The 27578-nt window shown below is 40.0% G+C and overlaps 1 pseudogene; it reads left to right on the top strand.

Annotated features, from left to right (window-relative positions):
- Window positions 1-27578, top strand: LOC136172977 (vomeronasal type-2 receptor 1-like; annotated as a pseudogene).

Genomic DNA, 27578 nt, shown 5'->3' with positions numbered 1-27578 from the left:
ATGGCTAGTGGGAAGAAATGTCTGGTTCTAGGATTGCTTGCTTTTTTATGGGCTGAATTGGGCATTGAAAGCAAAGAAGAGGAGGAAGAAGAACAGACCTGTCGGCTGCTGGGCAAGTTTGATTTGAATGGATATGTAGAGGCCGAAAGGAGAAGGCAATGGCACCCCACTCCAGTACTCTTGCCTGGAAAATCCCATGGACAGAGGAAACTGGTAGGCTGCAGCCCATGGGGCCTCGAAGAGTCGGACACGACTGAGTGACTTCACTTTCACTTTTCACTTTTATGCATTGGAGAAGGAAATGGCAACCCACTCCAGTGTTCTTGCCTGGAGAATCCCAGGGATGAGGTCGCACAGAGTCAGACACGACTGAAGTGACTTAGCAGCAGTAGATGCCAAAAACCATTCACTTGTTATCGGAGGACTGTTTCCTATTCATTCCAGGACCATCCCAGCAAATAAGTCTATTTTGGAGCCGGTATCAGCAAAATGTGAAGGGTAAGCCATTGTTTTTGTATTCTTTTTACATCAGATGTAGGAAGTGGGGTGAAGGAGTGGTGGAAGTGTCAGAGTCTGGAACTGGAGCCATGATGCCAGCCCTGACTTTTGACACTATTTATTTGACTCAAGATAGGTACTTACTGTTTCTCTGCCTCCATTTCTCCAAGGTAGACTTACCAGGATTGCTTAGAGACAAGAAAGAAAATAGGCAGATTTTGCCTGATATAGAACACTGCTCCTCAGAGGATGGTCATGGAGCATCATCATCACCTGAGAGCTTGTTAGAAATGTAGCATCTCAAGCTGCATCCCACATCTGCTGAGTCAGATTCCCCATTTTGACAAGACCTCCTGATGATTCATGCACACATTGAGTCTGAGAGGCACTGATGTAGAATTGTGCAGTCTTGCAGCTTTACTTTGAATTGTGACTAGACTAAAGTCTCCTGAAGTGAGAATACACAGAGGCAGAATGCTGATTGATTTATGAGCCAGTGTTCATAGCAAGAGTCCTCCAACGGGAAGGCTGCCGCCCTGTTCCACTCATCCCAGGACGGTCATGTCAACAAACGGGATCCATGACTGATGATCTGAATTTGCTAAGAACCCATTGTAAGAAGGGCAAACGTGGGTTATATTTCTGGGTGTGAAACACACATACTTTTGATGTGAAAAGAAGGCCAGGGATGAAAGGAAATGAACTATTCACACTGTTCTACTGCCGTAACAAAGCAAGTCTTTCTTTTTCATTTCCTTGTGTTCTTTCTCAACACTTTATATAAATGCAGCCATAATTTTTGCATAGTTGTGCTCATAGTACAGACACAGTGTTGTTTGGGAGCATTTTACCTCATATCTTAATCACTTCCATGATGCTGCATGGTAATTATAATTATAAATGCATTTTGTAAAAATTTTGGCAGTTTCTTTTTTAAAAAAATATTTATCTGTTTGGCTGTGCTAGATCCTAGTTGTGGCATGTGGAATGTGGTCCCCTGAGCAGGGATTGAACTCTGGCCCCCTGCATTGGGAACCCGGAGTCTTAGCCACGGGGCCACCAGGGAAGTCCCCTGGGGACTTCTTGTACAAGTCCATATTGACTGATCGTAGCTCCTTCCCTTTGGTCACGGTTCATGCTACATGTTTAAAATATCACTAGAGGGATAGATAAGCTGTTTGTTGTTGGCAAAAGGAAAGAATTGTAATCAGTACCTACTTAACTCTTTCTTGGGTCTTCTAATTCTTTTCCATTCTTACAGTGAAGCAAACATTTAAGTGGGAAAGAAGTGCTTCTGCTTATGGCTACATTGTTTAGAGTCAGTTCATTATTTTTCAAAGAAATTTTCACTGCTTCAATCTTTAACAGCATAAAATGAAAACCAGAGTTTGTCATAGTAGAGAACATGTTACTTCATCAGTGAAATCACTTAATTTGTTTGTTGACCTTCTTTGGAGCTTCTGAAGGTTATTTTCCTAGCAAGGTAAAATAGGAAAGTCAATACACATATTTTTAGTAAAAATCTACTCCCTCATTAAAAAATAATTTGAGATTTCCACTCAGATTGATTGATTGATTGGTTGGTTGGTTGATTCAGTGGTAAGAAGAAAGTATGTCCCATTTAAAAAATAATTCACTGTATCAGGGATATTTTGATTTCCCTCTCTAGTCCACCTGTTCTTATTCAATTTTCACAGTACTCTGATTGTTGCTTTATATCCTCAGTTCAGGGATTTTAGTTGAAATCAGTGGGAGAGAGAAGGTTGTGTGTGCTTATTCCATCTTGACTTTAACTCAAAGCCTAAGGATTCTTGAAAGGGTTACTTCAGCATCTTCTGACTTCCAGTGTTGCTGCTAAGAAGTCTGATGACATTCTGATTCTTCATATTTTGTATGAAACTTGTTGCACGTGGTTTAGGTGTCTAAAATGTTAGTTCTTTGTCCTGAATGTAGATCAGAAATATAAGGCTTCATTGTGGGGATCCTGCTTGTCTCTCAGCCTGTTGACTGAAGTCCAAATCGCTCATCTTTCTGCCATAACATACCTATATATTAGATGTTATTAATATCCAATTTACATTCCATATTTACCTTTTGGGATATACTTTCTTAAAAATTAGATCTATATAATTTTCACTGATAATCAGTAACAGTTTCTATCTATCTGTACCCAATTCCAGTATTCTCCAAGCCTCTTAATGTTCCTCTGTGAGAGGCAACTTTCCCTCCCAATGAGAAAGCCCTCGTGGGAGGCCTGGATAGGTGGTATCCAGGAGCCAGGCTGGGCCCAATCAGATAATAATTTCATTTTGGCATCATTAATGTTTACCTATAGCTGATCTAGATATGCTAGTTGGAATTTTGAGAATTCTTACTCTGAAACCCACAATTTTAACAGGATGCTAGTTTTGGTTGGCCATCAGTTAAACTGCACAGAAGAGGAAGGCTTTTCTGTTATTTCTGTTATCTCTGAAATGTTGTTCAGAGAAGATAAAGACAATGAAATGGAAGGAAGAAAGGAGTATTTTAATTCTTGTTTTGGTTGATCTAAACAAAGCTAGGATTTAGAGAAATTTTCTGGGGAACAAAAGGTATACTTTGTATAGTGATACTGTAAGTATCGTAATGGAAATCTCCAATGAAAGAAAATTATCCCAAATCCCACCCTTTCAATAATTACCCTGCACTCATTTAATTTTTCTCCTATTGATAGTTATCCAAACATTCACATAATTTATGTATAGTTTTAATTATAGTATAGGAACAACTTTGCACACAGACTGTTTTACCTAATATTACATGCATACTGCAGTGTAATTTCTCTAGTTATAGTTTTTTAATGATGGAAAATGTTCCCTTCAAGTCAATGTACCATAATTTATTATCACTGGGCACGTTAATTCTTTCCAATTTTTAAATACCATAAATAATTCTAAAATTAACAATTTGGAACATATCTAGGTTTTCCCTTTGGGAAGAACAATCTCTTCAGATAAATTATCTGGGGTAGAATTTTTTACTCAAAGCAGGTGAACATTTTTCTAGCTCTTGAAATGTCTTATTCTCTCAACTTAAAAAAGATATTGCTATATTTATTTCAAAAATGTGTATGCCAATTTATATAGCCATCTGTGTAAATTTAGAAGCCAGTTGTCTTAGGATGATAAAGCCCTTCACGTTGCATCTCCTGGTTCTCTAGTCTTCTCTTCCTGCCATACCTATTCCGATCCTGTCTGCAAAGTGTCCTGACCTTCCCATTCCTAAAGTGTTATGCCCTCTTGTGAGCATGCCTTCACACTCACTGTTCCCTCTGCTTGCAGCATCCATGCCCTGCTTTTATTTCATCCTTTAGCCTCAGCTTGGCTGTTAAGTCCTCTAGTTAGGTGCCCCCCCTCTTTACCTGCTGGTCCCTATATCTATCCCTATTGGCGTGTTTATCACTTTGTGCATTGCTTGGCTATTTTCTGTTTCTTTGCCTAGACACTGAAGTGTCTATCCTTGTCACCGTTGCATTTATAGTATCTAGCACCAGTGGAACTCGGTAACTATGTATTAAATGAAAGGCAAAGCTAAACTAAACTAGAAAGTTCAGTTAAAGAGATATGGAGGAAAAAATCTAATCTGCCAACAGAGCTATTTGCTATTAGATATTTAATTCAAAAATATTTATTGAGTAGAAGATATGGAGTTAGGTACTATAGCTACAGAGGACATTAAGAGAAACCATTCTGGAGGACCTTGCTTTCAGATAGGTTAAAGTTTGGTTAAAACTGAGAAAAAAGAAAGAGTTAGAAATAGAATAGTTATTTTTAATGGAGAAGATGCTGTGATAGATTACCAGAGAAATAATTTTCCTTCTTATGGCTAGGGAATGGAAAGGTTTCCATTTCATTCATGGTTAAATGTGAGAATGATAGAAAACAGACATTCCTCAGTTAAAAAATCTAGATGTTAACAATCAAATCATGACAGGAAAAGTCATCTATTGAAGTCATCTATAGTATATATAAATTTTATGTATTGCTTATATGTAGGTCTATCATAAGTATTTTCATGTATTTACAAAATTTTGTTATTGTAATTAACATCTAGAAGAAAACCAGAGAAACTTATAGGGAGATAAGGGGGAGGGAAGTAGACTCATATGGTACTGGGGTCTTCCAATAAATGGGGGAAAATGTATTGAGGAATTACTGGGTGTTCTGTGTGGTGGTGAGAATTGAGAAGAGAAGAATATTTTTGTGAAAAGAGATAACCAAGTGTCCAAAAAGATGCTTCCCAGCCCAAACCAATCAATGATGAATATGATTCATACTTGAACCCTTTACATTTGCAATATCTTTTCATGAAATATTACCATGCTCAGAGAAGGCAGGTGCCCATTGATGTTTTGGCAAAAAGCTCTGGCACCAATCCCAGCCAAAAGCTGCTTTCCCCTCCACAGATCCACTCACTGACTGAGCCTAACAAAAGCTATTTCCTTTTCAGGTTCAGCTTTTGGGGATTCCGTTGGATGAAAACCATGATCCACACCATCAAGGAGATTAACGAAAGGAAAGATATTTTGCCGAACATCACTTTGGGCTATCAGATCTTTGATACCTGTTACACTGTCTCCAAATCCGTGGAAGCGGCATTGGTATTCCTTACAGGGCAGGAAGAAAACAAACCCAGTTTTACAAACAGCACTGGGGCAATGCTGGCAGGAATTGTTGGAGCAGGTGGATCATCCTTGTCGGATGCTGCTTTAAGAGTTCTAGGGTTGTATTACTTACCTCAGGTGTTTCAGAATGTTGTGCCAGGTACAAATATATAAAGAAGCAAGCTAGTGAAACTGCAGCAAAGAGGAAGTAGGGTGCTCAGGTGAGGCTGGGATAAGTTGCAGACAAAGAGGCTGGTGGTGATGCTGATATTCAGTCTGCCCTCAGCAACTATGACTGGTGACTTCAGACTCTTCTACATCCCTTAGGATCCTCCCTTAGTTTTGAGCTTGAGATTGTGACCCAGCGGGTTTTATGTTGACTTCTCACTAAGCAGTACTCTCTGAAGCACTAGGTGAAGTAGAGTAGGTGATGGAGTCTCCTTGTAACGTGATTATGTAGCTGGAATTAGAAATCAGATGTCTCCACTTCCAAAATGAGGTTCTTCCCTACATATGGCTTCCATGATATTGGTGCTTGTGAGGTTGCAAAGAAGAATGTAAACTTTAGCCAAAATGGAATAAGGCTCAGTCAGTTCGTCAGTTCAGTCACCCAGTCATGTCCAACTCTTTGTGACCCCATGGACTGCAGCATGCTAGGCATCCCTGTCTATCACCAACTCCCGGAGTTTGCTCAAACTCATGTCCGTTGAGTCGGTGATATCATCCAACAATCTCATCCTCTGTCATCCTCTTCTCCTCCTGCCTTCAATCTTTCCCAGCAACAGGGTCTTTTCAAAAGAGACAGCTCTTCATATCAGGTGGCCAAAGTATTGGAGTTTCAGCTTCAGCCTCAGTTCTTCCAATGAATATTCAGGACTGATTTCCTTTAGGATGGACTGGTTGGATCTCCTTGCTGTCCAAGGGACTCTCAAGAGTCTTCTCCAACACCACAGTTCAAAAGCATCAATTCTTCTGCACTCAGCTTTCTTTATAGTCCAACTCTGACATCCATACATGACTACTGGAAAAACCATACCCTTGACTAGACGGGCAAAGTAATGTCTCTGCTTTTTAAGATGCTATCTATATTGGTCATAATTTTTCTTCCAAGGAGCAAGTGTCTTTTAATTTCATGGCTGCAGTCACCATCTGCAGTGATTTTGGAGTCCCCCAAAATAAAGTCAGCCACTGTTTACACTGTTTCCCCATCTATTTAACTTGAAGTGATGGTATTGGATACTATGATCTTCGTTTTCTGAATGTTGAGCTTTAAGCCAACTTTTTCACTCTCCTCTTTCACTTTCATCAAGAGGCTCTTTAGTTCTTCACTTTCTGCCATAAGTGTGGTGTCATCTGCATATCTGAAGTTACTGATATTTCTACCAGCAATTTTGATTTTAGCTTATGCTTCATCCAGTCCAGCATTTCTCATGATGTACTCTGCATATAAGTTAAACAAGCAGGGTGACAATATACAACCTTGATGTACTCCTTTCCCAGTTTGAAGCAGTCTGTTGTTCCAAGTCCAGTTCTAACTGTTGCTTCCTGACCTGCATACAGGTTTCTCAAGAGGCAGGTCAGGTGGTCTGGTATGCCCATCTCTTTCAGAATTTCTCACAGTTTATTGTGATCCACACAGTCAAAGGCTTTGGCATAGTCAATAAAGCAGAAATACATGTTTTTCTGGAACTCTCTTGCTATTCCATGATCCAATGGATGTTGGCAATTTGATCTCTGGTTCCTCTGTCTTTTCTAAAACCAGCTTGAACATCTGGAAATTCATGATTCACATAATGTTTAAGCCTGGCTTAGAGAATTTTCAGCATTACTTTACTAGTGTGTGAGATAAGTGCAATTGTGCTGTAGTTTGAACATTCTTTGGCACTGCCTTTCTTTGGGACTGGAATGAAAATTGACCTTTTCCAGTCCTGTGGCCACTGCTGAGTTTTCCAAATTTGCTGGCATATTGAGTGCAGCACTTTCACAGCATCATCTTTTAGGATTTGAAATAGCTCACCTGTAATTCCATCACCTCCACTAGCTTTGTTCGTAGTGATGCTTCCTAAGGTCCACTTGACTTCACATTCCAGGATGTCTGGTTCTAGGTGAGTGATCACACCATCATGGTTATCTGGGTCATGAAGATCTTTTTTGTATAGTTCTGTGTGTTCTTGCCGCCTCTTCTTAATAGCTTCTGCTTCTGTTATGTCCCTACCATTTCTGTCCTTTATTGAGCCCATCTTTGCATGAAATGTTCCCTTGATATCTATAATTTTCTTGAAGAGATCTCTAGTCTTTCCCATTCTGTTGTTTTCCTCTATTTCTTTGCATTGATTGCTGAGAAAGGCTTTCTTATCTCTCCTTGCTATTCTTTGGAACTCTGCATTCAAATGGGTATATCGTTCCTTTTCTCCTTTGCCTTTCACTTTTCTTTTCATCGCTATTTCTAAGGCCTCCTCAGACAACCATTTTGCCTTTTTGCAATTTTTTCCCTTGGGGATGGTCTTGATCCCTGCCTCCTGGACAATGTCACGAACCTCCATCCATAGTTCTTCAGGCACTCTGTTTATCAAATCTAATTCCTTGAATCTATCTGTCACTTACTTTGCATAATCATAGGGGATTTGATTTAGGTCATAAGAGTGGTCTAGTGGTTTTCCATAAGGTTAGGACAAAGCATAAGGAGAAAAATAGGAATAATCTGTCACTTATGAAAAAATTGGTCATCATGGAGCTATATAATTTTAGGAGGTCTTATTGGAGCTGATGCGGTAATAACATGGGATGGCGATGGAATGGGATGGGGAGAATATGACTTATCTTCTTAACTACATAGTTGCTGAGGTTGAAGGGAAGGTATGCATGTATGAAATGTATATAAGCGTGTCAGAAATTCATGGCACTGGCTACTCTACTTTCATTCTTCAGTTCTCCCTGATGGAAAATTCATACAAGGACCATTGGCAAAAAATAGAAAGATACCTCATTTATTTAGGCAAGTGGCTATAAAATGAGGGCTTCTAGTAAGTTTGTTAGAGAATAAGACTTAAACTTGAGGTTGAAGTGAAGCTTCCTACCATCTTTCTCAATCTAATTCTTGGGACTTACATACCCACAAATCTTGGCAGAGAGAAAGAAGGAAAGAGAAGAAGAGAAAAAAGAGGGAAACCAGTGATGATGGAGAGAGAGAGAGAAAGAGAGAGAACAAAGGTCACACCCTCCTTTCAATGGCATGACCCCGAGTAGGAAAAGTAGCGCATTGGATGTCATCACCTTAATAATTAATCCCCCAGCTTCCTTGGGGGAGGTGGGAAAAGGGGCCCAAGTGCTCCCTCTAGCAGTCCCCACCCCTCTTGGAACAGGGAGAGGGGCAGAAGTCCTTTTACCTTTGGAAGGGTGTGAGAATAAAAAGAGAACTCTTAAGTCCCTCCTTCTCCAATACAAATACTAAGAGATGGTGTAATTTGAGGTTCAGCTATTACTTTCTAATAACTGCATGAATACTTTCAATCCTAGGTAGGCTATGCCTCTACCAGCTCGCTTCCTAGTGACAAATACGTTTCCATCTTATCTTTGCACTGTGGCCAGTGATAAGATCCAGGCCACGGTACAACTTATCCAACATTTTGGTTGAGTCTGGATAGGCGCCATAGCAGCTGATGATGATTGCGGAAAATATGGAATAAGCATTTTTAAGGAAAAAATGGAGTGTCACCCTCTGTGTTGCATTTTCTGAAACCATTTCCAAAGTCTATTCTGATGAGAAAATGCAAAAAGCTGTTGATGATATAAAGAAGTCCACTGCCCAAGTCATCATGCTCTATGCATTTGATATTGACCTCAGTCCTTTCGTGCTGGAAATGGTTTACCATAATATAACTGACAGAACGTGGCTAGTGAGTGAAGCTGGGATCACCTTGGCCCTCATTGCAAAGCCTGAATATACCCCATATTTTGTGGAAGTATTGGCTTTGCAATACCAAGAGCTGATATTCCAGGATTAAAATAATTTCTTGATGATGTACATCCTGGCAAGGATCCTAATGATGTCCTGACCACTGAGTTTTGGCAAACTGCTTTTAACTGTACTTGGCCCAATAGTAGTGTTCTGTACAATACTGACCATAGAGTGAATATGGCTGGTAAAGAGGACAGATTATATGCCATGTCTGATAAATTCTGTACTGGAGAGGAGAAGTTGGGAGATCTTAAAAATACTTGTCTAGATGTGTCTCAGCTAAGAATTACAAACAATGTCAAACAAGCTGTGTATTCTATGGCATATGCCCTGGATTGTCTAAGTAGATGAGAAGAAGGATTTGGGCCATATATTCCAGGAAACACTTGTGAATATATATCTGATTTTGAGCCTTGGCAGGTAAGTTGTTCATTTTACTTCATGAGTTTGATATGAAAAGCATTTCATACTCTTAAAACCGTCCATATGTTTTTGTATACTTCAGAGATGTGATTTTATCACTTGCTCACCCAAAAGAAATGCTTACTTATATTAACTAAATGCAGTAGGAAATGGCAACCCACTCCAGTACTCCATGGACAGAGAAGCCTGGTGGGCTTCAGTCTAAGGGGTTGCAAAGAGTTGGACACAACTGAGCATACATGTTACATAAATGGGCATTTTAGAGATTCCATTTGTTAACAGAGTTATTATTAGGTTTGTTGTGAATGATAGAAAACCCTCCAAAATAAGATAGGTTTTTACCCTTTACATGAATGAAATTTAGAGATGAGCATTCTGGGACTGAGAGTGACTTAGGGATCAAGGGTCCTTCTACCTTGTCATTTATTTCCCCACTCAATCTGTAGGCTCACCTCGGAATTCCATTGGCTACTCAGGCTTCAGCCATACGTCCACACTCTAACCAGCAGGAAGGCGAAACCGCAGACAAAAATGGAGACAAGTCTGTCCATTTAAGGACCTTTCCTGGAAATTATGTACAAGCAAGGGTCCAGTTATATCATCACATGTAGCTGCAAGGGAAACTGAAAGATGTAGTCTTAGCGCAGTGTCAGAGGGGCCATGTGAGGGCATAAAGGCCCAGAGGTGAAGATGATTGGGACCACCTTGGAGATGGACTCTCACATCTCCTATCTCAGGTCTGACATCCCAGCAATTCATGTTGGGACACAGAAGCCCTAATTATTACCAAGCCCTAAGTATTACCAAGATGCACACCTAAGTCAGAGTACTTCTCTGCTTGCATACTTCAGTATCTCCCTTCTCCTATAAAGGATAAAGCATGAGCATCCCTGGTCTGACACCGTCAGCCCCCTACACTCTAGGCTGTCAGCATCTCTGACTTATTGCTCCTTGTACGACCCTCGTCACTTTATTCTCTAGCAACACCAAATCGCTTGTCCCAACAGAGTCCACAGTGGCTGGAACCACTGCATCTTCATTTTAACTTTCAAGTTGATCCCACAATGCACTTAATTGTGTGTCTTTTTAACCTGCACCAATCTGTGGCCGATCTTCATTCTTCCTTGTGAGCAGAATAGTTTTCACAAATACTGGTCAGCTATTTATAAAATGTTTTAAAATTTACATTTGTCTAATTTCTTTCCTCATGATTACATTTAGGTTATGCATTTTTTGCAAGACAACTGCAAAAGTGATGCATATCCTTTTTTATGTCTCATATAGGATGCCACTGTGTCTCATTAATGACACATTAATATCTTTATATATTCTGTTGCTCAAAATTTCCCAGGTTTGACAATTGGGAGTCACTTTGAGTTGGCAGATATTTCTTTTGGGCAAGTCACTGTAATTTCTGATTAATTTACTTTCTGGAACACTAAGATATTGCAGATTCATCTTGTATTTCTCTACCTAGTCTTGTAGTAGCCATTTATCCTGAATCCTATTTACATTTACTGTAGAATGGAATTAGAAATCAAGATCTGAGTAAGAACTAAGTTGTTCATAGTACTGGGGAAATTGTGGTAAATTCAAAATTAACTTATGCTAAAGGTTAAGTTATAGAAATTAAGTTATGCTGTATGTTATGCTATTTTTCATCTTAAAAGAAATTCTCTGAGTACTTCTTTTTTAAATAAAATGGATCCTTTTGTATGGTAAACAACAACTCTTCATTATGGAAAGATTGTAAGGTGGCAGCCTTTGAAAATGTCCTTGCTTAACTCTTCTGAAGATTGGAAAAGAAAAATGAGTCTCTCCTCAATGGACCAGGCAAAAATGTCACCCTGTTGCGAATTCTGATGTAGTTGTCATGTTGATTGAGAACAGCATATAGTAAAAGAGGGAGAGATAAAAGGGCAAGTGTGTGGTGATTATTATAATACTTCCTTTGGTGTGGGCTTCTCTGGTGGCTCAGCTGATAAACAATCCACCTGCAATGCAGGAGACCTGGGTTTGATCCTTGGGTTGGGAAGATCCCCTGGAGAAGGGAATACCCACTCTGGTATAGTGGTTTGGAGAATTCCATGGATTGTATAGTTCATGGGGTCGCAAAGAGTTGGACATGACTAAGTGACTTTCACTACACTCCCTTGGTATACTGACTTACTAAAACCTTTCAGCTATATTACCTTAATCCCTATGACAGAGGTAGGGCAGGAATGATTTCCCTCCTTTTATGGACTGGAAAACTAATGCTTAGGATATATGACTTGTCCAAGCTTATGTCATTTGACAGAGTCAGAATATGACTCCAAATCATCATATACCATAATTCAGGCTCTTTTGGCTGTATTGCATATCTTTGTGGTTTGTGGAGAGTAGGGGTTAGACTGAGCCCTCTGGTTGGAAAATGTAAGTCCAGCATGTGGAGCTGACAAAAACCATGGGCACAGGATGTATCTCAGCTCAGACTGGTCACCTTCTTACTACAGGACACATGCTCTTACCCCAGCTAAGGTTGCGGGCGGGAAGCGAGAGTACTAGAGGTATTATTGTGTTAGGGGCTCCTGTTCATGTCTACGAAATCATTCTGTAGGTGTACACTCAGCTCCATCTACTTTTGCACTCTCGGCAATGGCCTCTGTGGCACAGCCTGGTCTCATATGTTATTCCCTTGGCTTAGAATCTCCTTGATCCCAGTGTTTGTCAGGCAAATTGCTACTTATTTTTTAAAACCCAGCTCAGAGGGCCGCTTCCCGGGAAACCGCCTTGAATTTTTCTATGTCAATTAGTTAGCCACTCCCTCATCTGTGCTCTGATATACTGGGAAGGGAACGGTGGTAGTGGGACAGACTGGTACCTATCAGTGAAAAAATCAAAGAGGGGCTAGTCTCTCTCCTCTAGGTATGTAGGTATTAGGAAATACCAAACATCACTTTACCTTGGTATAGATCAGTACTAGCCAATAGAAATTTAAAAAGCACACAGGTAATTAAAAAAATTTTAGTATCCAAATTAAAAAATAAAAAGGAACTGATGAAATTAAACATAACATATCTGATTTAATCCCAAATAATATTTTAACCTGTGGTCATGATCATGGTAACATAATATAAAAATAATTTTTTGAAATTAGTAATGAGAGAAGCTACATTTCTTTGGCCTAACTTTTTGCAGCCCTGTTTGTATTTTAGACTTATAGCCCATCCTGATTTGGCCAGCCGCTTTTCAGGTTTCATGTGTGGCTAGAAGCTGTTGTATTAGACAGCAAAGATATAGAGAAGGAAAAAATTCAGTCCCATGAATTAGGTACGAGTTTTGAGATTATTTTCTTTATAAAGCTTATTTTCTAAGCAGCAGAAGTTTTACAAATTGTTTTTTTTTTCCCTCTGTTGTTCCTCTCCCTGTTTTTCTAGCTAGTATACTATATGAAGACACTTAAGTTTATAACCCATAATGGAATGAGAATAGAAATTGATGATAATGGAGATGTGACTGGATATTATGATATTCTAAATTGACGATTAGATGATAATGGAGAGGTCGCCTTTGTAAAAGCTGGAGAATATATAGTCACAGACTCTAAATTTGAACTTGTGATGATTAAGATTGCAACAATATTTTGGAACACTGAATCATCAGGGGTTAGTTATTCTGATATCTTATTTTGTTTACATATAGAGAGAACTGGATTTCTGTGTTATTTTAGATGCTATGGAATATCAGAAACCTAGAATTGACTATTCTAATTTTTCCAAATATAATGCATATCTTTTCTGTATAGATTCAGATATTTTGAAAAACTTTTTTGGATTATAGTTTTAAATATTAGTTCTATGATTTTGTTCTTTTTCCTCAAGTACTCCAGAATATTTGACTTCCTTTGTCTCTCTTGTTTTCATTCATTTTATCTCTGATAATGTTTTTTTTCTTTGCCTCATCCTTATTCTCTTTATTATTTTCCTGCCTTTATTCAGTGCTCCTTATTAACCTTTTATTCAAATATGTATTTTTTGAACATCTTTTGACTTTCATCTTAATGTCTGAAATACTTTTGGCTTTTCTTTAGTTTCTTTTCTGAGATAAGTGAACCTTTTTCATTTCTTCCATTCTCAAATCCACTTATGTTTTAAACTTTAGAATATCACATCTCCAAGTGCTTTTCTGAGAATATTTAATTGAAGTGCTAGGATATTTATTTAAACTATTACAGTATTCTTCTGCTTAATGGTTGTGTCTGTGTTTTAGAGGGGAATTTTAATTTGCTGGAATATTTATTTTATTTTATTGAAGTATAGTTGATTTACAATGTTGCGTTAATTTCTACTGAACAGTAAAGTGACTCAGTTTTATATACATATACTTTTCTTTTCCATTATTGTTGCTCACAGGATATTGAATATAGTTCCTGTGCTATAAAGTAGAACCCTGTTTTTTACCCATTCTATATATAATAGTTTGCATCTGCTCATCCCAAACTCCCAGTCCTTCCTCCTCCCCCCCGCTCTTGGCACCACAGATCTGCTCTCTGTATCTGTCTGTTTCATTGATATGTTCATTTGTGTCATATTTTAGATTCCACATGTAAGTGATATCATAGGGTATTTGCCTTTCTCTTTCTACAGTAAACACTGAGATGAATGTATCTTACTGAATTATGGTTTTCTCCAGGTATAAGCCCAGGACTGGGATTGCAGGGTCATAGGGTAGCTCTACTTTTAGCTTTCTTAAAGTTTGTATTGGAGTGTGGTTGATTTACAATGTTGTGTTAGTTTCAGGCACATAGCAAAGTGAATCAGTGATATAACTGTCTCTTTTTTAGATTCTTTTACCATATAGGTCATTACAGAGTACTGCGTAGAGTTATTTGTGCTATGCAGCAGGTCCTTGTTAGTTATCACTTTATATATAGTAGTGTGTACAGGTCTATCCCAATCTCCCAATTTATTCTACCCTCCCCTTACCCCCACTGGTGATCATAAGTGTGTTTTCTACATTGGTGACTCTACTTCTATTTCATAAATAAGTTCATTTGTACCCTTTTTTTAATTCTATATGTAAGCAATATAATATGATGTTTATCTTACTGTGTCTGACTTAACTTCACTCAGTATGACAATCTCTAGGTCTATTCATATTGCTGCAGATGGCATTATTTTGTTCTTTTTTAATGACTGAGTAATATTCCATTGTGAGTATCTACACCCACACACCATATTTTCTTTAACCGTTCCTCTGTTGATGGACATTTATCCATCAAGATGCACAAGATGGGTGCATGTATCTTTTCAAATGATGGTTTTCTCTGGATATATACCTAGGAGTGGGATTGCTGGGTCATATGGTAGCTCTATTTTTTAGTTCTTTAGGAATCTCCCCACTGTTCTCCATAGTGGCTGCAATTTACATTCCCACCAACAGTGTAGGAGGGTTCCCTTCTCTCCACATCCTTTTCTGCTATAATGTTTTGGTTTTCGTTTTCTGCTTTCTCCCTAGAGTACATGAATATGGAGGCACAATTACATTTTTGGTTGATTTTTTGGATAAGGATGATGGGTTTGGGTGGCTCACAAATCTCTATTTCAAGACTGTCTTCTTTTGTTAGTAGAGTGAAGAGCAGTTTATTTAAGGAATGACTTTTTTTGTGAAAAGGGGAGGCTTAACGTGTCTTTTGATTTTATGGTTCACTTTTGTTTCTACAGAGTTCTTAGCTTTCTTTTCTTACTTTTTACCCTTCCTGTCACATTGCAGAAAAGGTACTTCTCCCTCTGTACCCCATCTGGTCCCACCACAGTGGTGAAACCATCCTTCTGAGTACCACCTTCAAGACCTTACCCTATAACCTGACATTTTATTTCTAGGAATGATTTTGTCTACTTTCTATTAACCTTAGCTTGTCTTCTCCCCCTTACTTTTTTCTTCAGTTTTCCCAGAGTTCCCTCATTTCCCATACATCTAGGGATGAAGAGGGCGCTCTAGAGGTGTGCTTGCTGGAATTTAATTACTTTGAAATTCATAGTATTTTTAGGCTCTTTATGAAGCTGCAGTTGTGGGTCATGTGTGGTTTTATTTACGTTTAAAAAAAAATCTGTTTGGTCTTTTGCAGAGACTGTGGAGAGATTCATAATTTAGCAGTTACCATTACCCTAATGGTAGGCTGACAGAGGAGCCTGGCAGCGCCAGTCCATGGGGTTGCAAAGGGTTGTACATGACTGAGTGACTAACACATTAATAATTAGAAAATTTTTAATCCTTCTACCTCCTATAGCAACAGGAGGGCTTTGATATGCAGAACTGCAGCTCTGAACATTTTAAAGGAGAAGCTTTTAAAAGAGAGACTGGGTCCCCTGGTTATGTAATGTAAAGATAATACCTGGAGAAGCCCCGGGGGGAGTTCACGGGAAACCTCATCACTTATCAAACAGCTGAACTTTTTACCCTGAGTGCAATATTAGTTGTAGGACTGTAGGTCCTTTGATATTATAGTTTACTGTTTACCTGTAGTGTTACAGTAAAACAATAGGGTGGCGGAAGGGCATTGGCAATTTAATCTGGCATGTGAATCTGCTGGAGGAGCCAGCAGGAGTGAGAGAGAGTTGTAAGTGGGTGTCAGGACAGCCAGCATTTTTTTCTTTGTGGCTGCAAGACTATTTTGGGGGGGAGGATGTCTTTCTACATCTTGTTTCTTGTTCATGTGTTTCCTCTCTTCTTGTATGGCCCTTTTGGCCTGAGATCTGAGGTCCCTAAATCGTCTTCTGAATCATACTGGGAAAGGATATAGAAATATGTGACAAGAAAGTTAAGATTCCTGATCTCCTGTGCTATGCCAGATACCAAGGGCACCTTTTTATCTCTCTCTCTCTCTTTTTTTTTTTTGGTCCTTGATTTTCCATGGGTATCAGTAAACATATACAGACTCATATATACTCATATATACATACATATATACATAGATACTACTCCCTCCCTTACTTAGCCCAGCCTTAAGCAGCTCTTGAATACATGGTTAGTGTTAGTCACTCAGTCGTGTCTGGCTCTGCCACCCCATGGACTGTAGCCTGCCAGGCTCCTGTGTCCATGGAATTCTCCAGCAATAACACTGGAGTGGATAGCCATTCCCTTCTCCGGGGCATCTTCCTAATCCAGGGGTCCAGCCTAAGTTTACTGCATTGCAGGCAGATTCTTTACTGTCTGAGCCCCCAGCAAAGCCCTTGAATACATTACGGCAGGATAAAAGTAAAAACTTAGTGTTTGCCACTGTAGGGGCCATAGCTCTCCTCTGCATTTTATTTCTTTGAATTAGAGCTTCTCTGTTCAATACAGGTATCCCTAGTCACATGTGGCTTTTAAAATTAAAATTAATTGCAATTAAATAAAATTAAAATTTTAGTTTCTTAGCACATTAACTACATCCCAAGTGCTCATCCGCATGTGTGGCTACAAGGTACTATATTGGACAATACAGTATATAACACTCCGTCATTAGAAAGACAGAGTTGCTCTAGGCCTAGAGTATAAACCACCTTCTGTGGCCCAGAACTCTCCTCCCTGAATGGGGCCTGAGATTGTTCCCTTTGTATTCCTGGTGCTAGTTGTAGGGCATGTGCTCAATATATTGTTTTGCATGAAAAAAGAGATGTTGCTGCTTGTATATACAAAATTCATAGAATGTTTGTTCTACTAGAAACTGGTGGAAAAGGAGTGAAATGAACTAGTAGATTTCTATTTTAACAACATTTCATTAGGGAATAGTAATTTTATTTTTCTTATCTTTATTAAAATTAGAGTTATGTATATTAATACATTTTATTTATTTCTTCTCCCTGGCTGCACGATGCAGCTTGTGGGATTTTACTTCCCCGACCAGGGGACTGAACCTGCACCATCTGCAGTGAAAGACAAAGTCCTAACCAGTAGGCCGTTAGGAAATTCCCAAGGTTATACTTGTATAATGAAATTGGTTCAAATGTAATTCAATACAAATTCGCTAAGCATCTACTATGAGTCTGCCTCTGTGGTAAGCACTGCAAAAGGACCAAAAGACTACTGCTCTTGCAACACATATAATCTAATCATTAAGTAACTGAACAGGTATTTATTGAGCACAACATTATATGTGCTACACCCTGTTCTAAGAACTGGGGATGTGTTAGTGTACAAAACAAAACAAATTCGTACTTAACGGGGGAAGAAAGAAGCAACATATAAGATAAATAAGTAAGTGATATAGTATTTTAATGGGTGATAATGTTAAGGAGAGAAAAATAGTAGGGGTTATGGTAAAGTGCTGGGGGGAAGTGTAATTTCACATAGTGTGATCAGGGAAGCCCGCACTGGTCTGACATTTGAACAAGACTGAAAACAAAGTGAATCCATGCATTAAATCTAGGGGAAAAGCATTCCATACAGAAGAAACAGCAACTTCTAAACCCTGAGGTAGGGGTGTCTTTGGCATTTTAGAAGAAGAGGAAAGGGTTCAGTGTGGCTGGAAAGCGAGAGGGTAGTGGAAGAGGAGGTGAGGGGGTGAAAGAGGAGGTGAGAGGGGTTAAAGAGGAAGTGATAGGGGTGAAAGAGCGTCAGGTCACATAGAGCCTTGGGGGCAGTTGAAGGACTTTGGCTTTTACTCTGGGTGAAATGGTGAGCCATGGAGAGTTTTGACAGAGGAGAGTTATGATCCCACTTAAAATTTAAAGAATTATTCTATCTGCCATGTTTCAATTAGACCAGAGGGGACAAGAGTAGGATCCACTGGATTTGCTGATGAAATGACCTTGAAAGTCTCCTGCATCAACAATTAGTAGATGGCATAGGCATGATTTAACTCATGATAATAAACTGAGTCTGGAAGTTGGTGAGCAGGTGGGCCTGAGTGAAGGTTAATGTGGGCAAGTAGTAGAAAATACAGTTGGAGATGATGGTTGAGACTGGTGGTGTCAATGACAGAAATGGGGAGTTGGGGAGGAGGAATTGGGTAAATGGGGATAGTTTTGGACATGTTGAATTTGAGGTGAGGATGGAATTTCAGAGTAGGGACATGTTGGAAGTTTAGGGTATGGAATTAGAGGTTAGGTGGGAAAGGCTGGTGCTAGAGTCAAGATTTGGGAGTTCATGTACAGAGTGCTGGTTGAAGAGAAGAGAATGAATCAGCTGCTTTATACTGAAAGATAAGAAGAGCAAGAACCAAAGCCAAAAGAATGCCAGCAGTGATGAGGTAAGTAGAGGAAGTGGAACCAACAAAATAAATAGAGGACCCAATGGAAACCAAGGGAGCCTGCATTTCAAGGAGGAGTTGATCAAGAGTGCCAGATATCTAAGAGAGAGAAAGGAGAATGTGTCAGACACGACATGAAACATTTTAGTGAGGTGAGTGGGTTGGAAGTGAGATCATGAGGTTGAGAAGGGAAGGGATACTCAGAAAGAGAACAAAAAGGCATCAACTTATTGTGATGATTTTCAAAGAAATGTATATAGAGAGCTCTTTTTGGTGACTCAGACTGTACAGAGCCTGCCTGCAATGTGGGAGACCCAGATTCGATCCCTGGGTTGGGAAGATCTCCTGGAGAAGGAAATGGCAACCCACTCCAGTGTTCTTGCCTGGAGAATCCCATGGACGAAGGAGCCTGGTGGGCTATGGTCCATGGGGTCACAATGAGTCGGACACGACTGAGAGACTAACGCTAACACTTTTACGTTGGATCAGGAGGGAGGAAATACAGTCGTTCTGTGATCACGCACACATATGCACATGCACACACACACACACAACTTACAAGAAGCCAATCTATTATGTTTGACAATACATATTTAAATAATCTTATATACTGTAACTGAGCTCAGAGATTTCTGATATTTTCCATTGTTACCTAACTCAGATTTATCTTGCAAAACTCAACACAGGAAAATTCTGATTTCCAAAATGAATCTTTGTTTAATGGAAAAATATGCCTCATCTCCTTTTTAAATGGGAAGCTCCTCATTTACATTAAGATCTAAATTTACAAACTTTGCACTTATAATGGACTTCAATGTGCACAACCATGTACAATGTACTATGTTTATCACCGAGTTTTCTAAACTCTTTTTACAAGAAAGTATCTCAGTGCTGTGCCTTGCCCATTTTCCCTTTTTGCCGTGGAATTTTCCAAATGGAGAAGATCTTTCATTTTTGTTTTGTACTGGCTCTGAATGATTCTCAGGCTATGTTGGGATGACCTTGCTGAAAAGTCTTTCTCAGGCACTCAGGATGATTTTTGGGGTCTCCCCTCAAGCAGAAAGAGGCTTGACAAATTGTCCTCTCCTCAGAACCCCATGGACATGGAGCCTGGTCTGAGTCTTCAAAGTTAGAAAGAGTTAGGTTTAGCTTTGCTAATTTCTAAGAAGGAACCACTGGACTTCTGTAGAATCCCATTCCTAGAGTCAACTTCAGGACTATTAGCAAAATTACTCTAGGCTTTCCAGATCATTATTCTCTTTATTATTCTCTTTTTAAAAACATTTTATTTACTTATTTTATTATTTATTTATTTTCATCAGTTGCTGTGTGCAGACTTTCTCTAGTTGCAGCGAGCAGGGGTTACTCTTCGCTGTAGCGCGTAGGCTTCTCATTGTGGTGGCTTCTCTTGTTGGAGAGCACAGGCTCTTGACGTGCAGACTTTGGTAGTTTCAGCTCACGGACTCAGAGCTCAGGTTCAGTAGCTGTGCATGGGCTCAGTTGCTCCGTGGCATGTGGAATCCTCCCAGACCAGGGATCGAACCCTTGTCTCCTACACTGGCAAGTGGATTCCTATCCGCTATATCACCAGGGAAGTCCTGCCTGTTTTTCTTGCCCAGTTAGCCTAGGTTTTCTAAGAAATCACAAAATGTCCACAGAAATCCAGGTGGAAACTTTCATAGCTTGGCAAGTGGTAAAGACGAAGGGCTTTGTTAATGTGTTGTATTTATCTTCCACATCCAGTGTGCACTGATGTGTGTCAGCCTGGGACCCAGAAGGGGATTCGTCACGGGGAACCAATATGCTGCTTTGACTGCATCCCCTGTGCTGACGGACACATGTCACGGGAACCAGATAGAGATGATCATTTTTCACTGACATTAAAATGCAAGTAGATTAAATATATTTTGGCAAAGAGGGCCTTGGGAGCCTTCTTCATAAAGAGATGTGAACAACTTATCACAAAAATTATGGTCCATCAAACTATTGGATGTTCTGTGCAGTATGAAAAAAATACAACATTGGGTTTTAGTTCTAAAGCTGCTGCATTTGGAAAGAAGACCAGGATCTATGACTTTCAGAGAGGAAAATTTTAAAAATGAGATGTTAAATATGAATGCATGGATTCATGCATTCATGAATCCTTAAAATTATTTTATAATACTTTTATAATAATTTTAATTCATTCATGAATACTTAAAATTATTTCAATTTATGAAATAGATTAAACATTAGTTATGGAAAAATAGTGAATAATTAGTAATAAGTAAATTGCAGTTCTATGTTTTACAGACTTATCGCTAATTTAGAAATAAGGGATCTAAAAGCACATCCCTAAAGAAATCGGCTTAAGACCATAGTTACTCAAAGTTTGTAGGACTGGTGAATTCTGTATCTATTGTTCTATGAATTGTTCACTACAACCTGCTGAATTGCTGTTCTTGGCCAGAATTTTTTTGGGGCTTGGTAGGCTTAGCCTTATGAAGTATGTTGCAGCAGGTTTATTTTTATTATTACCTTCTGTTAAAAATAACACAAATTGTACTTGTCTTTTGCCAAAAGGTCCTCAATAGCAATTTATTTAAAAGAGAATTTTAAAAATGGAAAATTTTCCCCAAATGGAAAAGAAAACACATTATCTGAACAAGTCAGGGGATTCCAGGTACCCCAGACTCTGCAGAGTTGCGTCAAGAGAAATCCAGTCTAGCAGTCAGAAGTGATTGAGAGGAAATTCCAGGCTTTACCTGCATCTTTCAGAGAATGGTGAAGAGATACATTTCATAATCCACCACAGATTCACCTCAAACTTTCCTTATGTAGCAATATTCTCCTTTGGCTTCCCAGGTGGCTCAGTGGTAAAGAACTGTCAATGCAGGAGACATGGGTTCAATCCCTGGGTTGGGAAGATCCCCTGGAGAAGGAAATGGCAACCAATTTCAGTATTCTTGCTGGGAAATCCCATGGACAGAGGAGGCTGGCAGGCTACAGTCCATGGGGTTGCAAAAGGAGTTAGACACAACTAAAATGAGTAAACAACAATATTCTTCTTTAGAGTCTCTGCTCAGCTAAATGCCCCCCAAGTGTTTTCAACCTCAGCTAGTATGTTGCTGTTTTTATTTCCTTTCTTCTAGTTCTCAACCTCTGTCTGACTATTGTCTCAAATCTGCATCTGGAGGGTGAGGAGGGGAAGGCTGAGTGGACAAAGACAAATTGTCTTCAGTAGGTAAGGAAGATGTTGAGTGGAAGGCTGAAAACACTCGTATTTTATAATAATCAACCATATCCCTGTCACAAACCTCGTTTTACCTTAATAGCTTTAATGTTCTCACTTATTTGTGGGTTGTTCTTAGGTTTGTGAGGGGATACGCCACCCTTCTCAATTAGATAATTACAGGAGAAAGAAAGAGGCATCTTACTTAAAAAGATCCATGCAGAAACAGCTGAAACCAAGGAGGGAGACTGAGTTTCCAAAATTGAAATGAATTCTCAATCTTTACTATTAACTGCACACTCTAAGACCATTTTATCACTGCTTTTTTTTTCTTTTGAAGATATATATATATTCTGCATAAAAAATCTCAGCGAGTCCAGTATGAGGCCTTTGGTTCTTCTGTGCAATTCACAGCCGATGGGGACAACTGGATCTCTATGCAGCCCGTCCTCTGTTCTTTGTTCATTAGGTCAAAGGGAGTGTGATCAATGTGGTGAAGGCTACTGGTCCAATGCACAAAAGAGTGAGTGTGTGCTGAAAGAAGTGGAATTCCTTGCTTATAGTGAGGCCCCGGGATTCACGCTTATCATTCTCTCCATCTTTGGGGCACTTGTGGTCTTGGCAGTCACAACTGTGTATGTGATGCACAGACATACTCCGCTGGTGATGCCTAATGACCGGGAGTTGAGGTTTCTTATTCAGGTTTCTCTTGTCATCACGCTGCTGTCTTTCATGCTCTTCATTGGCAAGCCCTACAGCTGGTCTTGCATGGCCTGTCAGATCACTCTGGCACTGGGGTTTTCTCTCTGCCTGTCTTGCATTCTTGGTAAGACTATTTCACAGTTTTCAGCCTACAGAATTTCCAAATCCAAAACTAGACTTATATCCATCTGCCCTCTTTATCGGAAAAACGTTGTGCTAACCTCTGTTCTAGGTGAAATCAGCATATGCATAGCCTATTTAGCATTGAGCCCCCCAAGGGTGTACAAGAACATGGAATCTCAAAATATAAAGATCATTCTGGAATGTAATGAAGGTTCTGTAGAATTTTTGTGCTGTATATTTGGGATGGATGTCTTCTTGGCCTTACTGTACTTTCTTAAATCTTTGTGGCACGCCAGTTGCCACAGGATAATTACTATGAAGGAAAATGCATCACCTTTGGAATGTTGGTTTTTTTTATCATCTGGATCTCTTTTGTCCCTGCTTACTTGAGCACCAAAGGCAAGTTTAAAGTGGCCATGGAAATATTTGCAATCTTGGCATCCAGCTATGGTTTATTGGGTTGTACATTTGCTCCCAAGTGCTTCATTATTTTGCTGAGGCCCAAGAGGAACAGGGATGAAATTGTTGGTGGAAGAGTCCCTGCTGTCCATAAGAGCATCCCGCTGACTTCAGCCTCTGTGAGAAGCGGTCAACAATGCCACGGTGTCATCTGTTCTGGATGACCAGAGTCATGGCTTGCATGTGTTGCTCAGAGCTGCAATGGTGACAGGGTTCAATATTCCCATTTCCGGTGGCTCCCATAGCAGCTGACTGATGCTCTGGGTAACTCTGAGGATTTGGGTTCTGGTAGTGTAATCAAAGCATGGCTTATGAAATCTCATACCATTTGACATGAATTAGAATAACTGTTATTATGGAAATGTAAACCACTTCATTAAAATATTTTATAATACTTTGGCATAAGGAGTATATGTAGAGAATGTAATAGGCACAAGTAGCCTAACATGGTGGAAGGAAGTATTTGGGACTTGAGTATGCTTTTTTCATCATGGACTTCTGATCTAGAAATTTACATTAGACTAAATCACCATGTGGGGACCCAAAGAAACATCTTGTTCTACATCCTGTTAATGCCTCTATGGAATAGATAGCTTTGCACTGCCTGAGGTAAGAATTACATACAGCTCATAAACTTTCCCGTGGAGCAGAGCATTTGGTAAGAGAATTTATGTTTTGAAGGACTCTGTGGCATACAGAGAATATTGAAGGAACTGAGATGTGAACAAAATTCAGCTCCTTCTTGAATTCATAATGGGAATCGACAGGTTTCTCCCAGAGGGAAGGCAACCTACTCTAGATTTTTCTGGATAGTAAGTAGTAAAGTATTTGAGTTTCAGAACAGTCTTCTTAAAAAATAAAAATGAAGGGAATTAAGTGTCAGCAAAGCAATCAATAAGTTGATTATATAGTGAATACCTGGATGGCAGAAAAGCAAATATTTACCTAGAGCAGGTATTAGAATGAAAGGTTTTTTAGGATAAATTAAGTGATAGATATTTGCCCTCTGATTATCCAGAGTTAACTGGAATGTTATAAATATATTTTCAATCTTCTTTCAGATATGAACTTTAAAAATGACCTATATATATATTTATGTGCATACGAATTGTGTGTATAAAAACAGAGTTTGTTGAAATGATGATATACCAAATACCCATGTGCATCCTTGACTCCAAGTAACCAAGAGGATCAGAGAGAGCTCTTTTTTCAAGAGAAGTTAAAAATACTTGTGAATATCAGTCAACCAAACTGGACAGAGGTTCATGCAGGTTTATGAGATCAGAAAGTGAAACCATGATGACTACAGTTCAGTCGCTCAGTCATGTCTGACTCTTTGCGACCCCGTGAATTGCAGCATGCTAGGCTTCCCTGCCATCACCAGCTCCCAGAGTTTACTCAAACTCATGTCCATCGAGTCGGTGATGCCATTGAGCCATCTCATCCTCTGTCGCCCCTTCTCCTTCTGCCCCCAATCCCTCCCAGCATCAGGGTCTTTTCCAATGAGTCAACTCTTCGCATGAGGTGGCCAAAGTATTGGAGTTTCAACTTCAGCATCAGTCCTTCCAATGAACACCCAGGACTGATCTCCTTTAGAATGAACTGGTTGGATCTCCTTGTAGTCCAAGGGACTCTCAAGAGTCTTCTACAACACCATAGTTCAAAAGCATCAATTTTTCAGTGCTCAGCTTTCCTCACAGTCCAACTGTCACATCCATACATGAACACTGGAAAAACCACAGCCTTGACCAGACGGACCTTTGTTGGCAAGGTAATGCCTCTGCTTTTTAATATGCTATCTAGGTTGGTCATAACTTCCCTTCCAAGGAGTAAGCGTCTTTTAACTTCATGGCTGCAGTCACCATCTGCAGTGATTTTGGAGCCCCCCAAAATAAGCCTGACACTATTTCCACTGTCTCCCCATCTATCTGCCATGAAGTGATGGGACCAGATGCCATGATCTTAGTTTTCTGAATGTTGAACTTTAAGCCAACTTTTTCACTCTCCTCTTTCACCTTCATCAAGAGGCTTTTTAGTTCCTCTTCACTTTCTGCCACAAGGGTGGTGTCATCGGCATATCTGAGGTTATTGATATTTCTCCCTGCAATCTTGATTCCAGCTTGTGCTTCTTCCAGCCCAGCGTTTCTCATGATGTACTCTGCATATAAGTTAAATAAGCAGGGTGACAATATACAGCCTTGATGTACTCCTTTCCCTATTTGGAACCAATCTGTTGTTCCATGTCCAGTTCTAACTGTTCCTTCCTGACCTGCATACAGGTTTCTAAAGAGGCAGGTCAGGTGGTCTGGTATTCCCATTTCTTTCATAATTTTCCACAGTTTATTGTGATCCACATAGCTGAAGGCTTTGGCATGGTCAATAAAGCAGAAATACATGTTTTTCTGGAACTCTCTTGCCTTTTGGATGATCCAGCAGATGTTGGCAATTTGATCTCTGGTTCCTCTGCCTTACCTAAAACCAGCTTGAACATCTGGAAGTTCATGGTTCATGTATTGCTGAAGCCTGGCTTGGAGAATTTTCAGCATTACTTTACTAGCATGTGAGATGAGTGCAATTATGCGGTAGTTTGAGCATTCTTTGGGATTGCCTTTTGTAGGGATTGGGATGAAAACGGACCTTTTCCAGTCCTATAGCCACTGCTGAGTTTTCCAACTTTGCTGGCATATTGAGTGCGGCACTTTCACAGCATCATCTTTCAGGATTTGAAATAGCTCAACTGGAATTCCATCACATGCACTAGCTTTGTTCATAGTCATGCTTTCTAAGGCCCACCTGACTTCACATTCCAGGATATCTGACTCTAGGTGAGTGATCACACCATTGTGATTATCTGGGTCATGAAGATCTTTTTTGTACAGTTCTTCTGTGTATTTTTGCCACCTCTTCTGAATATCTTCTGCTTCTGTTAGGTCCATACCATTTCTGTCCTTTATGTGAAAGGGAACGTGAAAGGGAACGTGAAATGTTCCCTTGGCATCTCTAATTTTCTTGAAGAGATCTCTAGTCTTTCCCATTCTGTTGTTATCCTCTATTTCTTTGCATTGATTGCTGAGGAAGGCTTTCTTATCTCTCCTTGCTATTCTTTGGAACTCTGCATTCAAATGGGTATATCTTTCCTTTTCTCCTTTGCTTTTTGCTTCTCTTCTTTTCACAGCTTTTGTAAGGCCTTCTCAGACAACCATTTTGCCTTTTTGCTTTTCTTTTTCATGAGGATGGTCTTGATCCCTGTCTCCTGTACAATGTCATGAACCTCCATCCATAGATCATCAGGCTCTCTGTCTATCAGATCTAGTCCCTTAAATCTATTTCTCATTTCCACTGTATGATCATAAGGGATTTTATTTTGGTCATACCTGAATGGTCTAGTGGTTTTCCCTACTTTCTTCAGTTTAAGTCTGAATTTGGCAATAAGGAGTTCATGATCTGAGCCACAGTCAGCTCCCGGTCTTGCTTTTGCTGACTGTATAGAGCTTCTCCATCTTTGGCTGCAAAGAATATAATCAATCTGATTTTGGTGTCGATCATCTGGTGATGTCCATGTGTAGAGTCTATTCTTGTGTTGTTGGAAGAGGGTGTTTGCTACGACCAGTACGTTCTCTTGGCAAAACTCTATTAGCCTTTGCCCTGCTTCATTCCGTACTCCAAGGCCAAATATGCCTGGTACTCCAGGTGTTTCTTGACTTCCTGCTTTTGCATTCCAGTCCCCTATAATGAGAAGGACATCTTTTTGGGTGTTAGTTCTAAAAGGTCTTGTAGGTCTTCATAAAACCGTTCAACTTCAGCATCTTCATTGGCATAGGCTTGGATTCCCGTGATATTGAATGGTTTGCCTTGGAAATGAACAGAGTTCATTCTGTTGTTTTTGAGATTGCATCCAAGTACTGCATTTTGTACTCTTTTGTTGACCACGATGGCTACTCCATTTCTTCTAAGGGATTCCTGCCCACAGTAGTAGATATAATGGTCATTTAAGTTAAATTCACCCACTCTGGCTGCGACGGACCGCCCAGAAGCACGCCGGCTGCGACGGACCGCGCAGACGCGTGGCCGTGAGGAGCTCCCCTCGCCCAAGGTCAGGGGTGGTGACCGAGAGCGCCAGGCTGCGTCAGCGCAGGAGTGGCGCAGAGGAGCTTCCCCACGTCCGTCCGAGGTCCAGGGGCTGCGGCTCAGAAGAGCTACCACACGCCCGAGGTCAGGGGCGGCGGCCGAGAGGAGCTGCCCCTCCTCCAGGGAGCGGCTGCTGCGCAGGCGCAGGAGGGCCGAGAGGAGCTACTCCACGTTCAAGGCCGGGAGGCGGCTGTGGGGAGATACCCCTCGTCCAAGGTAA

The sequence above is a fragment of the Muntiacus reevesi genome, chromosome 8 (assembly GCF_963930625.1).
Source record: "Muntiacus reevesi chromosome 8, mMunRee1.1, whole genome shotgun sequence".
In the NCBI taxonomy this organism is placed as follows: domain Eukaryota; kingdom Metazoa; phylum Chordata; class Mammalia; order Artiodactyla; family Cervidae; genus Muntiacus; species Muntiacus reevesi.
The sequence above is the reverse complement of the archived record's forward strand: the minus strand, read 5'-3'. Positions and strand labels throughout refer to the sequence as shown.